The 14,550-nt window shown below is 41.6% G+C and overlaps 1 pseudogene; it reads right to left on the bottom strand.

Annotated features, from left to right (window-relative positions):
• Positions 1-13,235: 13,235 nt before the first annotated feature.
• On the bottom strand, positions 13,236-14,320 carry LOC121438644 (annotated as a pseudogene).
• Positions 14,321-14,550: the final 230 nt, after the last annotated feature.

The raw sequence follows: 14,550 nt of genomic DNA, 5'->3' as shown, positions 1-14,550 counted from the left end.
GTGTTAGGTTTTGTTTCTTGTGTATGTACTTCACCTCAGTTTCTGTTCTAGTTGCTCATGTGGTGTCCTAGTCTCTCTATTTTTCACAGATTTCTTTTTATGAAATAGATTCAGGATAATTTTTTGGATTTATCCTCCATTTAGTAATTTTCTCCACAACTTTTTATTTTCTTCTTTCAGTTTCCTTGACATGTCAATTAAACTCTGTCAAGTGTATTCTCTACTGGGTGCTTGCCAGGAAACTCAGATAGAATGGTAAGATTCAGTCTGCATGAAGTTGATGTTTGGTTATGAATTCTCAGGAGAGACTGACCAGCAAACCTGAACCCTGGCCATCCTCACGTGTTACCAGGCTGAAACAGGCAAGCTTCCTTGCTTTCTCGGTGCGGGCCTCTGGCTTGACTTTCCTCTTCTGTGACTAATAAAGTACACTACGAAGCTTTTACTTTGAACAACCACTGAACATTATCAACTGTCTATCTCTGCCTGCTGTGCAGCCATTAGAGGAAACTCACGTGTCCTGGGCTGGGTAGAAGCAATGTGTTAGAGCAGGAAAAAAGAAACTGTCTGGCCAAGAGAATCAGATCTCTGACCTGGGTGGAGACCTGACAACCAGCTAAACAATGTCAACTTCCTGGCCAAGGGGCCAACTCCTGCCCAAAAGATCACCCCTAAGAAGGCAGTTTTAAGCACATTAAGGCGATAGGAAGAATGGTTTTTACTTTAACAAGAAACTGGATATTCCTTTCCAGAATCTTATCCCTGATGCTATATTTTGTAGATTACAGTCACAAGCTTTGTAAGTTAACAGAATTTCCTTAATCATTCAGAAAAACTTAATGCCTCCTCATATTCTCTCTCTTCCTAGCATGCTTTTCTTAGCACTCGAATTCCCACACAATTTGGGAGTTCTTACTCTTTCTCTGGGCTTCCCTCACTATCATGGGACCACTCATGTATTATGTGTTCATCCCAGCTTAAATGGCAGATCTTTCTCTGTCTATCCTCCGTTCTCCTCTGGGCTGCTGCTGGGTTTTACAGCTTTTCTACCCTGGGAGCATTTCTATTAAATTCTCATGAAATGGAGCTTTTGTTGAGTTTATTCTTACATACTTTTAATAATCAAAGTAAAAGCCCCAGGGGTGATCCATGTCCTCCCTGTATCAAATACACCTTTAGCACTTGGCTTGCCTACCATGCTCTGGGACAGCCAGGTACAGGTTCCACAAAACCAGTTCTTGTTTCACTCATTTTTGAAACTCAGCAATGCCTTAAAAAGTACAGTCATACAGTATCAATCATTTCTTTCTCATCTTAAGGTTTCACTGTCGACAGTTCTGGCTCTCTGGTGCTGATAGAAAAGTTTGGAAATGATGTCCCTGTCTTAATATTCTACTTCCTGTGCAAGTCATTACTCTGCACTGATTTGTGTTTCCTTAGTGGGTGGCTCTGTGGCAAACTGACATCATCACACCCTCCCTGAAATGAGTCAGCTAGTCAGAGCTTAAAGAAAGAATTAGCTTCTTTCTGCTTACAGCTTTGCTTTTAAAAGAAATAATTTCATCTCTTGACTAAAACAAAAAAAATTCTATTTATATATTTTACAAACAGAGCTGTTAGCTGTGGTAGGATTCTATTTCTTTATAAAAACAACTTTAAAATTTTATTTATGATTATGTTTATACCATGATATTACATCACTTGCAATATTTGATTTCTGTTTCTGTTTATAGTTTTTTTATTTTTAGAACATTGTAAATATTTGTCTGGGAGTTTATCAGATCTCCCCTCTCTGACAAGCTGATTTTCAAGATTCTTACTTGTCAGTTAGCCCACTGAGTTAACACAAGCATTTAACAAGTGGTGGCAAGTCTATAATGCTTCACAGTGTCACACACAGCTTAGCCTCTAACAGGTTTTCTATTTTTTAAGTTAATTATTACTCTCTGTTTTAGGACTGACTTTTGTGAAATTTGATTGAGTTAACTTCTCTTAGACAAAAATTAGCAACTTGGTTTGACTGGAGTGTGGGTCACACTTAAGAGGTTTTGATTGGATGTTAACAAAATTAAACTATATTATGCAGGCATTCCCAAGATCTAACCAAGAACACAGAAGATTGCTTGAGATCTCAAAGTTCTGTGACTCTTGGCCTGAATATGTTGGTCCCTAGAAACCCTGTGCTGTATGTGAGGATGAAGGAGCTCATGGATCCAAGGATCTTGTGATTTAGTAACATGAAGCTCAAGTGCCAGTTTCATTTAAGCTCCACTTTGAGGCAGTAGTGAGTCCCTGTCTCCGACCTCCATCTTTAGAGACCCTGTCCCTGTGCCTACCAAAACCTTGACCACTACCCCAGTCTATTTAAACTACTCCCCTAGAAAGTCCCTAGTGGTCACTTCTCTTCCTCCCTCCCACCTCCCCCCTCCATGGTCACATTCGCTGGTTCCCCTTGGGGCCACCCAAGAGCACAGGAATCCCATTAAACCTGGTTATCCTTTAATTTGGCTTGTGATTTGGCTTGATTGGGATTTTTGTGCCAGTGGAGAGCTCACGTTAGGAGCTCTCCTAACATTTGGGGGTCCCATCAACATAGGGCGGCCTTTCCGTGTGGCCTATGGCCATGCATCAAAAGCACCCTAGTCCACAATCTGAGCTCTCCACACCAGGCTAAAACAGGTTCCCAGACTATAGCGGCCGTGTCTTGGTGAGTCCCTTTTTCTTGTCTTTGATATAGGGCTTGGGGAACCTATTCGTACTTACTTTGGTGGATATCAGACTCTTGTAGAAGACACGGGCCTGCGCCCAGAGTCCCTTCTCAGCAGCTAGGCCGGGCCTAGCCGAGATGGATTTTGTTTGCTTTAGGGACACCTAGCACTCAATTTTTCACGACCCCATTTAAGCCTAAAAGCTATAGACTTAGGCCATGCAGTCAGGCATAGACTTTAAATTGGGAACTTGCAGTTCAAAGCCAGATCTGCTGTCGCCCCTGAGATGCAAAATCTTTATAAATTGGGGCTGTCCAATACAATCTGTTCCAAATGACTAATTTCCCTATGCACTAAGATTTGGCCTCAATACTGTCTTGACAATGGGGCGCACTGGCCATCAGAAGGAAGCCTTGAGCTTACCCTCCTCTGGGACCTAGAAAATTTTTGTTACCGTAGGAACAAATGGGCAGAGCTTACATATGTCCACAGTTTTTGGGCTCTGTGCTCTCGCCCTTCCCTCAGTAGCCAGTGTCTTGCAGTAACCGTCTTGGTCACTAGGGCCGCAATGCCTCCAAATTCCCGGTGGTCATCTGGGAATTGGGACCCTGACATTTCCATCTGGGCCATGCAGTCAGAGGCACTGGCCCCTCCCCCACTCCCTCAAACCCACACTACCCTCCTCCTCCAGTGGAGCAACATTCTCCACATTCCTCTCCTACCCCAGCTACCTCTCTCTTGCCAAGCAGGAGTTCAAGGTCAACTTCCACCTTACCCACCTTCCTACTCCCCTCCCCCTCCTACCTCATCTCCCCACCCTTCCCAATCCTCCCCAGTCTCCTCCCATACCAGAGCCTACATAGCTCCACCCTTCTCTGCACTATAGGGGAAGTGGCAGGAGTTGATGGCATTATGAAAGTTCATGTTCCCTTTTCTCTCCCAGATCTCTCTCAGATGGAAAAGTGGCTAGGTTCCTTTTGTACTAATCCTTCTGCTTATAGTAAAGAGTTTCATTACAGAGGTAAAACATTATGGCTTGTTGCCTCCTTCGGGGTATAGAAATGGTCTCAGAAAAAAAGTAAAAATCCATCCATTTTGTTTAAATTGTTTACAAGAGATCATGGCCCAATATATCAGGCTAGAACCGGCCTCCCCAGTGGGAGCCAAGGTCTTGGCTACCCATTTTACTTCTCAGTAAGCACCAGATATTTAAAGAAGTTAATAAAGGCTGAGGAGGGTCTCCAAACTCCTATACAGAAATTGGTAAAAATAAAGTTTTAATGCCCTAGAAGAAACAGCTGAGTCTTCCCGTCAGACAAGGCTACAACAAGCAGTTAATCTGCAGGCTCAGGCCATAGCAGCTGCCCTAACGCCATGGGAAGGGGAGAAGGGAAGCCAACCACAAGGCTCTACCCTGATGGAGCCCAGCCTAAGTCCTACCTCACAGACAAGCTGTTAATCACAATGCACCCATGTGGGCTTGTCCTCTATGCCACGCCATGGAGGTACAGCTCCACCAACATCGACAAGTGAAACTGTGCCAACCTTCAAACTCCTCAACCTTGAAGAGGATTGACGCTGCCCAGACTTGGTATATCCCCTAACCCTATCTGAGCCTAAGGTAAAGCTTCAGGTAGCTGGTAAGTCCATGAATTTTCTTTTGGAAATGGGAGCTACCTATTCTGCTCTAACATCTCACTCAGGCCTTATGTTCCCCTCACCAATTTCATTATGGGGGTAGACAGGACCTGTTCCTCCCCACTTAAAACTTTGCCACTTCCCGACATTCTTGCAGGACAATTTTTCTTTCATTCTTTCTGATACCTGCTTGCCCAGCACCTTTACTGGGTCAAGATGTTCTTAGCTAACTCCTAGGTCTCTCAAACCTCAATTGATAGGACTTCACATGACACCTGCCTTCTCACCTCCCCCAAGGAACAGATGCCTGGTGTTTCCGGGATGACAGTACACAGGATGCTTTTCCAGCCACACCTTTCACTGAGCATGGACCCACCAATACCCAGCTTTTCCCTTCCCCACGTCACCCCATGCCTGCAGGTAGTAGCCAGACTTGAGTCAAGGCCCTTTTTTCCTAAGAGAGCCTAAATGTTAGTCAAAATATATCTCAGCTTCCTGTTACCACTTATAAAAACAGTCTGGAATGTAAGTCCGGGTCTCTGGTCTTCATTTTTGGAGGATCTGCCCCTGTGCCTGCCAAAATTTGGCCCCTCCACTGAGGAGGAGCAAGGTAGCCCACCAAAACCATAACCATTCCCCCAGTCTATTTAAACTGCTCCCCAGAAAGTCCTTTTGTGATCTCTCCTCTTTCCCCCTGGTGATCATGTTCACAGCTTCCTGGTTCCCCTAGGGGCCACCCAAGAGCACAGGAATCCCATTTAAATCTGGATATCCTTTAATTTGGCTCGTTTACATTTGGCTTGATTAGGATTTTTGGTGTTGGAAGAGATCTTATGTTAGGAAAAATTCCGAACAATAGGGAGGGTAGCAAGTGTTGTACCAAAGACACCTGACATCACAAAACCAAACTAAGAGACTACTTTCTGTGTGTCTGGATGAGGTAGTTAGTTGAAAAGTCCCAAGGATGCTTCCAGATAAGGCATTTCCTGAAAAACAATGAACCCACTTTGTGTGTGATATGACAGTGGCCATCTGTAGACATGTTGCCCTTCTCCATGTGTGGCTTCATTATCTGAAAGGGTCTGGTGATGAATAATTTTAGATGTTGGCTTGACATAATCTAGAATCATCTGAGAAAAGCATAGCTAGAGAACTGTATAGATCCAGTTGTCGAGGACAGGCCTTTGGAGGATTGTCTTCATGAGGAAAACAAAGGTGAGGAGATTGTGGATGCCACCATTGTCTAGGCAGTGAGTTGAAAAAGTGTGTACACATGGGAAAGTGAACTGCTCTTCTCTGCTTTCTGGTGATAGATGATGCAGTGTAACCAGCTGTTTCAAACTCCTGCTGCTGCAATGATGAGGGAGTCCCCACTTGTGTGGTGATTTCCATTAATGAATAAAGAAACTGTTTTGGCCTGTTGATAGGGAAGAGCTTAGGTAAGCAGGGAAGACAGAACTTAATGCTGGGCAAAAGAAAGGTGGAATGGAGGGAGATACCATGGATCCTCTGCCTGAGACAGACACCAGATAGAAACTTTGCTGGTTAAGCCACTGAGTGGTGATACACACATTAATGGAGATGGATTAAATTAATATGTAAGAGTTAGCCAATAAGAAGTTAGAGCTAATGGGCCAAGCAGTGTTTTAATGAATACAATTTCTGTGTGGTTATTTTGGAACTAAGCTAGCTGGGCAGCCAGAACAAACAAGCAGGCCCTTCTACACTGTGACTTCCCCCACCCCCATCTTGATGGTCTGTAGCCTGGAACTGAGCTAAAATAAATGGCCTCTTTCCTAACTCACTTTAAATAGGATATTTCTTCACAGTAGTAAAAACCAAACAGAGACAGACTCATTCCCAGGGGTGAGCAGAGAGGCTTCCAGTCTATGCAGTCTCATACTTGCTCCTCTGGGTATTGTTTGCTTTCAATATTGCATCCCAGCCATGTCAGTCATCTCCTTTAGAGCAAACACTTTCTCCCACTCAGTGCTGACTCTTTATTGCAGAACACAGACTCAGAATGCAATGAATGCTCAATAGAAGTTTTCTAAAAAAAAAATTAAGAAACCTGTTCACCTTAGCTTTAACATTCTTCAGAGTCTCTTTAGCAGTGTAAATCAGGGAGACATAAAAAGAATACTGGAAGTAAGAAGATAAGTTTTACATAAAAATACTAAAGTAGGTTGGGAGTTTGCTGCTTTCTTTTTTTTATTCTTGCATAGAAGAATGAGAGAGCTCAGTGTTTTCAAGTAGATAAAGAATAGCAGAATAAGTATAGTCCCAAAATAACCACACAGAAACTGTATTAATTAAAACACTGATTGACCCATTAGCTCTAGCTTCTTATTGGTTAACTCTTATATTAATTTAACCCATTTCTATTAATCTATATATCACCACACGGCAGTGGCTTACTGGGTAAAATTCTCAGCATCTATATCTGGAGGATCCATGGTGTCTCTCTGACTCTGCCTTCTTCTCCGAGCATTCAGTTCTGTCTTCCCTGTCTACCTAAGTTCTGCCCGATCCTTATATTCACTGTAAGCATAACTAAGCACTGATCACCAATACTGTGACCCTGTGACTTTGCAAGATCCAAACCAGAGAGTCAATTTAGTAAAGAGGTTTCTGCAAGTTGAGGGCAATAGGCTAAGCAAGTACCTCCAAAATCTCTCTTCTAGCTTTTTGGTTTATTATTTACTCTTAGAGAGTACATTTGAAACTAAAAACTAAACACTGAAAAATTATAATCAACTTTGAACTAGAAAGCATAATTAGATTTTCATTCAACTTTATTAAAATCATGGTTCTGACTAACAGAAGAACCTTAAAATACCCTAAGAAAAGACTCTTAGGAAAAAATGTATATGGGGAACCTTCAGCCCAATGCTGCTGATTCAAGTATAAATGAGGAAAAATTAATCTGTGGTGTGAAATGATTTTAGAAAGAAAATTTCAGTATTTTTAGGCACAGTCTACAGAAAAGACAATTAAGTGCTTAAGCAATGCAAGTCCAATAGCTATTTCTATACCCATTCTGGGACATCTTGTCTATGCATGCTTGTGTGTACAGTTAATTCTATATGTGATTCGTAAGCCTGTCTCTGTACTAAAGGAGGGATTTATTCAAACATGTCCTAAGGAAGGCACTTATTGCATCTTACCTTGTGCTTCATTTAATATTTTCATTGCTTAATATCACCTATTCCAAACAATACCTAGGAGAAAAAAGTAAAATCTATAAGATGCCTAATTATTATGTCTCACTTGTGATTTCTAAAACTATTTGAAAAGTTAAAAGACTAGTTGTGAACACAATATGTGAATTTTAAATGAAATGTTGACATGTAAGGGATCTGACCAAAAAGAAATTCTTTATAAGTATGAGCCTCTGTCTCTCCAATGCAACATATAGAGGGGACTCCCACATCATTTTCTGACTGTGAATGAGCTAAGTACAGAGAGACATTTCATTGTATGGATAGATAGATAGATAGATAGATAGATAGATAGATAGATAGATAGATAGATATAGATATCTTGACTTCAAAATATGGGTGTAAGGTTAGGCTGCTTTGGTAAACAAATTATTCTTTTGTTTCCACAGAGGATGAGAACTTGTGGATTCCTTCCAGACTAATGTGGATTGATAGAACAAGATGCCTCAAAAGGTTTCCATAACCCCCCCCCCAAATATTACTTCACCCAAAAAACAGCAGAAAGCAATTTGAAGAGAACTATGCCCAAATTCCCAAAAATTATTGCTTATAAGTGTTTGTTTGTATTTAAAGGGGTATATGATATAGATATGAATAATTTGTGTGTTGATATGGATCTTGGACTATTGATACAAATTTAAGGTTTATTTTTGTATGTATATGTCCACTCTTGATTAAGGAATTGTGTTTGTACAGCTCATTTTAAAATGTAGTGTATAATTAATAAATACAGGTTAATAATCATCTAAAATAGTCAAGTTTGTGGTCATTTAGTTAGGTTTTCTAGATATATAGAGATATACTTCAGTTAGATAGATAATATTCAAACCTTTCAAAGACCTATGGAATATGGCATTTAAAATGTTTTAAAAACATAAGACTTTTCATGACAGTGAGATAGATCTGCTCCTGGCAGCACCAATCTACTTCAAGTAGATGATGAGCATTGAAGAAACTCCTTATGGAGTTGTCTAGCCATGTGGGCAAGAAAACTTCACTTGCCTGGACTGCTTGATGTTATGCTGTATGAACTGAAAATGTAGGACCCACAGAAAAATGACTGCTGATGTTGCCTAATGAAGGTAAAACAATCCTTCAGGGTTCCTGCTTCACAAAAGAGTCTGCCAGACATTTTGTAGGAAACAGAAAAAAGTGACTGACAAAATGACAATACAGGCAGAACTGTCTTTGAAATTTTCTGCTTCATGGAAAAGTCTGCTGGATATTATAGGCCTGTAGACTGAAGATCGATGACCCAATATTACATAGACACTTTTGGTGACTGTCCAGGCAGTGAAAGGTCTCTGTCAATTCTAGAGTTTTGGAAGTTGCTTACAATGCACTTCCTGTTTACTTTAGTAATATTATATCCTTCTGGGATTTTTGATGGAGTTGAAGAATATATAGTTATAGTTTTCCTTAGTTATAATAAAAGATAAAGTAGATATAAATATTGTAACTGTAATTCTTGCTTGATACCTCTTTTGCTGTATGTAATTTTATTATGTTAAAGTTAAAACTTTCCTTTTTATTTAAACAGAAAAGGGGAAATGGTGTGGGAAGTCCTTCTGCATATGTGTTGCTTTATTGGTTAATAAAGAACCTGCTTTCTGTCAATGGCTTAACAGACTATAGCCAGGCTGAAAGACATATATAGAGGGAGAGTAGGCAGAGTCAGGAAGAAGCCATGGAGCCACCAGAGGAGGAAGATACAAGCTGCCAGCCAGAATCTTGACAGTAGGCCATGAATCTCATAGTAAAATAATAGAAATGGGTTAACTAAAGATATAAGAGCTAGCTATCAATACACTTAAGTGATTGGCCAAGCAGTGATTTAAATAATATAGTTTCTGAGTGATTATTTCAGTAGTCTGGGTGGCCAGGAAGGAACAAGCAGTCTCTGCCAACAAATTGGTACCTAACAAGCCACCAAAGGAGAAAGATACGAGCCACTAGTCAGAACCTTGCTGGTAGGCTAAAAGCTTCTTGGCAAAATATAACATAATGAAAATGGGTTAATTTAAGATATAAGAGTACGCCAGAAAGATGCTTAAGCTATTGACCAAACAATATTACAATGATTACAGTTTTCTGTGTGATTATTTCAGGAGTTTGGGCAGCTTGGAAATGAAAGAGCAGCCTCCTCCAACATTATTGTGTCCAAGACATTCCTGGACCTCATTGTAGAGCCCAGGCTTGCCTTGAACTCACAGGAATCTTCCTGCTTTAGCCTCTACATATTAAGATGGCAAACATGGGCAACTACAACAAGCTAACATTTGAATGGGCAACTAGAGCAAGCTAATATTTTGTTTCTTGCTCCTGATTCATGTTCTCCCCTCATCCCAACTCCTCTTTCTTTCTCTTCTTTCTCTCTCCCTATATACATAAAGCACTGCAGAAACATATACAAGGAAAGAAAAGCAATTAAAGATTACTCTTTCTCATGTTGCTATTTGTGTAACAGTTTCATAGCCATATATGATGGTTTTACATGCTTGAATAAACCACACACACACACACACACACACACACACACACACTAATACTTATTCATGTATTTGTTCACTCTTTTCCCCACTACTGTCTGTTGGGTTTTGATGTTTATATGCACAGAAAGAGGACATCCATGGTAGATAAAGTAGACAAAAAAATCTCCATGTTCACATACAAGAATACAATATTCTAGGAAGAAATAAGCAAAGGGCTGGGGATTTAATTCAATGGCAGTGTGCTTGCCTAGTAAGTGCCAAGGCCTTGGATCTTAACCTCATTATTAGTATAGTGCCTGCACTATGGGACAGTTCACGAGTTGGGCAAGGGGCTGGAGATTAAAGAACACAAGAGATGTGGGTCATTCGTGAAGAGAAAATGCAGAATGCCATTTATTCAAGCTTAGAGAAAGCCTTATATACATAAATGCTACACAGTAAAAGTGCCCCAGGCAAGTGGGAAATTACCAGGCTCAAGACAAGGCAAACAACTCTCCTGTAGCTAAACCACCAGGGTGGGCACAGGGAGCACAGGAACAAACAAGATGTTTTGCCAGAAACTGCAAGCTATCCTCAATATGAACCCTGGGAGAAGGGGTAGACCTGTGGGCCCTACAGTTAGAAAAAGAAAAAGGTAAATATTTAATAACAGCAACACGTATTATAGTGGGAAACATCCTAATCCATCTAGGAAGTCTAGTAACACTTCCTTCAGCAATGCCTTCCTTTTAAGACTGTGTGTGTGTGTGTGTGTGTGTGTGTGTGTGTGTGTGTGTGTGTAAGCATGTGTGTGCACATATGTGTGGGTACCTGTGTGTTGGAGGCAAAAAGATGGCATCAGACTCCCTGCAACTGGAATTACAGGAGATTTTGAGCTACTGAGCTTAGGAACTGAGACTGAACTCTACCCCTCTGAAGAAGCAGCAAGTACTTTTAACCACTGAGGCATCTCTCTAGTCTCAAGGAAATGTCTTTTGAGGTGTTAAGGAATTATTAAGATTAGAGGAGATGAAGATCTGGGCATGAACTCATCACACAAAGAACAAGGTATGTGTGAAAAGCAGGATCAAGCATAATTCTTTCCATGAAAGGGAAGATCCAAATGAGGCTGAGGCTTAGTGAATTAGAAGGAGGTTATAGGTAGTGTGGAAATCAGAGCCTGTAGGGTGCTGCTGGAAGAATCAGGGATTGAGTTTCATAACACACATGAACTATTTTCATGCTGCCTGCCATACTGGTTTTCCTACAGGCTTAATCCCTGAAGCCTGAACTGCCAGGTTCCTTTCCCTTCAGGTCCAAGTAGATCTGAGCAATAGGGCCATCAACTCAAGGGGAAGATAAAGTGGCTTCATCTCCACATTTTACCACTATCTATTTACTTGCTGCCATGGCAACTGATCCAGTCTTAGGAGACTGAACAAGAGAACTTAGTGATTATCAAAATTTCTATTACTGTCCATGGGAATTAAGATTTTTAACACATGAATGTGAGGGTTATATTTGAGTAATACCATGTTGATAAATTTTTAGATACTGTCATAATGAGAAGAAACATTTTGAATTTTGAGAGCTGTGACACACTCTAAAATGATTCTATAATGGCTCAAATTAGCTAATTATTGAGCTCTATTGGACACTATGCAAAAAGCTTTGCAGATATGAATATTAATTATCTCATTTAGCTTCCAACAATTCTATTTCCTTTTTCACACATTTTACATATACTAAGGGAACTAAAATGTTCTCAGCTTAGTCCAACTAAAAACAGGAGAGTTGTCTACCTCAACTGGAGTGGCTTAAGACACGGAAAGCCCTCTTTGTGCTTGATTAGTGTTTTAAACCATTAGTGTTCTAAGCCACTTTATCTTCCCCTTGAGTCAATGGCCTTATTGCTCAAACCTACTTAGACATGAATATACTTTTTGTATTAGTTCACCCTAAGTCTCCAACTTTCATATTTCACATAGATAAAAATTGAGTCTCAGAATGTAGAGTGACCTACTCAAGATGACAATTGTAATGTCCACGATAGTGTCTTTTTCTTCATTCAGTGATGTGCTCAACATCTCCACATCAGGGCTGTGCTACCTTCCTTCATGTCTATGATTATGTTTGGAAACCTCAGTGGTATTCAACTTTCAACCCAGTTACATTTGTTAATGATTTTTACTCCCCTCAACATTTCTTTGGTATGATTTCTAACTGACTATCATGTGTTGGTGTGGGAGAAATTTCTGTATTCTGTCAATCATGTTCTAAATAAACACTGATTGGCCAGGCAGGTAGTATAGGTGGAAAAACCAGACAGGAAGTGGAAATGATGCAATGAGAACAGGAGAATTCTGGGAAGGAGGAAGTTGATTCCTCCCAGTCCTGCGCAGACCACCAAAGAAGCAGCATGTGAGCTGTCCCTCTGAAAAAGGTTCTGAGCCATGTGGCTAGCATAGATAAGAATAATGGGTTAATATAAACTACAAGAGCTAATAAGTAGCCTGACCTAATGGGCCAATCAGCTTTATAACTAATAGATATCTCTGTGTGATTTTCTTTGGGGCTAAACAGCTGTGGGGCAGAACAGAAAACCCCAACAAGCAGGCCCCTCTCTTTGTTACAATGAGTGAACACATTCAATGTGAGACTGTTAATGAAAATGTAGTGAGTGGAGTTGTTATCCTTGGGCATACATTATGTGTTCCTTCAAGAGTCAAGAGGAGGGGGCTGGAGAAATGGCTCAGCAGTTAAAAACATATACTGTTCCTTCAGAGGACCCAAGTTTGTTTCCCAGCATCCACATGAGGCAGCTTCCTATAGTCCATCTTCCAGGGATCCAAGCTCTGTTCTTGGTTTTGAAGTACTCAAGTCTACATACTCAGATACACATATATACACAGTTTAAACAAACTATTTTTTTAAATGAGTCAAGGGGAGGTAATATTTCACCTGGGAAAATAAATCATACTACCACTAAAAATGAGCCTCTGAGAAATTCAGTACATTCATCCTAACACGAATACCAGTCTTTCATAAATGACAGTTATAACTAGTCTATAATTTCATTAAATTTGTTACTTTCACTAACAGAGGACAAGTAGAACAAATAATTTCTTAGACAATTTTATTTGCATCTCATTATATCTTTTTTTTTTCAGACAGATGAGTCTTTTAATAGAAAAAAAATACACGTGCAACAGTAGCAACACACATTTCTTCGAATCCAGACAGCTCCGAGTTTCAGTTCTTCACCTTGGGAGGTGGCCTGTACACACCTACAACCACAGCGTGGTCCCGTTCGTAGGGCTCAAGTGTCAGCTGCTCCTGGGGCTTCATATTCTCCTGTTGCATCTTCTTCACTTCAGATGCAAACACAGCTTCTGCCGAGGCTGTGGAGTCAATGCAGTTCGCCTTAATGGAAATCACAAAGTGTCCTTCATTCCTCAGGAAGGTGTGGGCATTCAGGGCCACAATCCGGGTTTGGTCTGGCTGTGCCACATCGGCAAAGATCACATCCACCATGGCGATAAGCATGCGGTATTTGTGTGGGTGTCGGGCATCTTCAATCACAGGAATAATGTTGGTCCTCTTCTTGGCCAAGTTGATGAGGTCCCGGCCAGAACGGTGGGAGAACTCATCTGCATAGACCAGACCATCCGGGCCAACGATGTCAGAGACGTGAGAGACGGTGGTGCCTGAGGCTGCCCCGAGGTAGAGCACCTTGGCCCCTGGCTTGATGTGGATCTGGTCTACACCGCCCAGGATTGCTGCTGCCAGCTTGGAACGGAAAGGGTTCCAGGCTCGGTATTCAATTTTGTCATCTCCCTCTGAAATAGAGACTCTCTTCTCCCCATACACAGACTCTCCAGGGACCAGATTCTTTGTGACAAGGGCATCCTCCTTTCCACGACAGATAAAGACGCCTTCATGACGATGTGGTTCCACCATCACATTCTTCCCTGACTGGTTTCCTCTCTTGCTTCCCCGGCCACCACCTCGACCCCGGCCGCCCCCAGACTGGAAGCCTCCACCTCGTCCCACCACCTCCTCCTCCACCTCCTCGTCCCCTGAAGCCTCCACCTCCACCTCCACCTCGACCTCGGCCTCCACCAAAGCCTCCTCGACCTCCGCCAAAGCCTCCTCGTCTGCCTCGTCCTCCTCTACCACCTCTGTCACCACCAAAGCCTCCTCTGCCACCAAAGCCACCCCCACGGGGGCTGAAACCTGGCTTCATCACTGCGTTCTGGTCGCACGGCTCCCGGCAATCAGCGGCATCCCTCACTCCACGAGTCTCAGGCTTTCGCACGTGGAAAAGCTCATTATATCTTTGTATTATTAATTAATTCACTTTTTCTCTTATGAGCATACATCTACTAAGACATGCCCCCAGCCTCTCTTGAAATCTGCAATGAAAGAGACATGCAATTGATCCCTTCCTCCTTGTGTGGAATTCTTAGGCCATTGGTAGAGAGTACTGGAGATTGCAGTCCTGCTTCTGGA

The sequence above is a fragment of the Microtus oregoni genome, unplaced genomic scaffold, assembly GCF_018167655.1.
Source record: "Microtus oregoni isolate MIOR12 unplaced genomic scaffold, Mior012 000056F_ref0000123, whole genome shotgun sequence".
NCBI classification, from domain to species: Eukaryota; Metazoa; Chordata; class Mammalia; order Rodentia; family Cricetidae; genus Microtus; species Microtus oregoni.
Note: the sequence above shows the minus strand (reverse complement) of the source record. Positions and strands in the feature narration are given on the sequence as shown.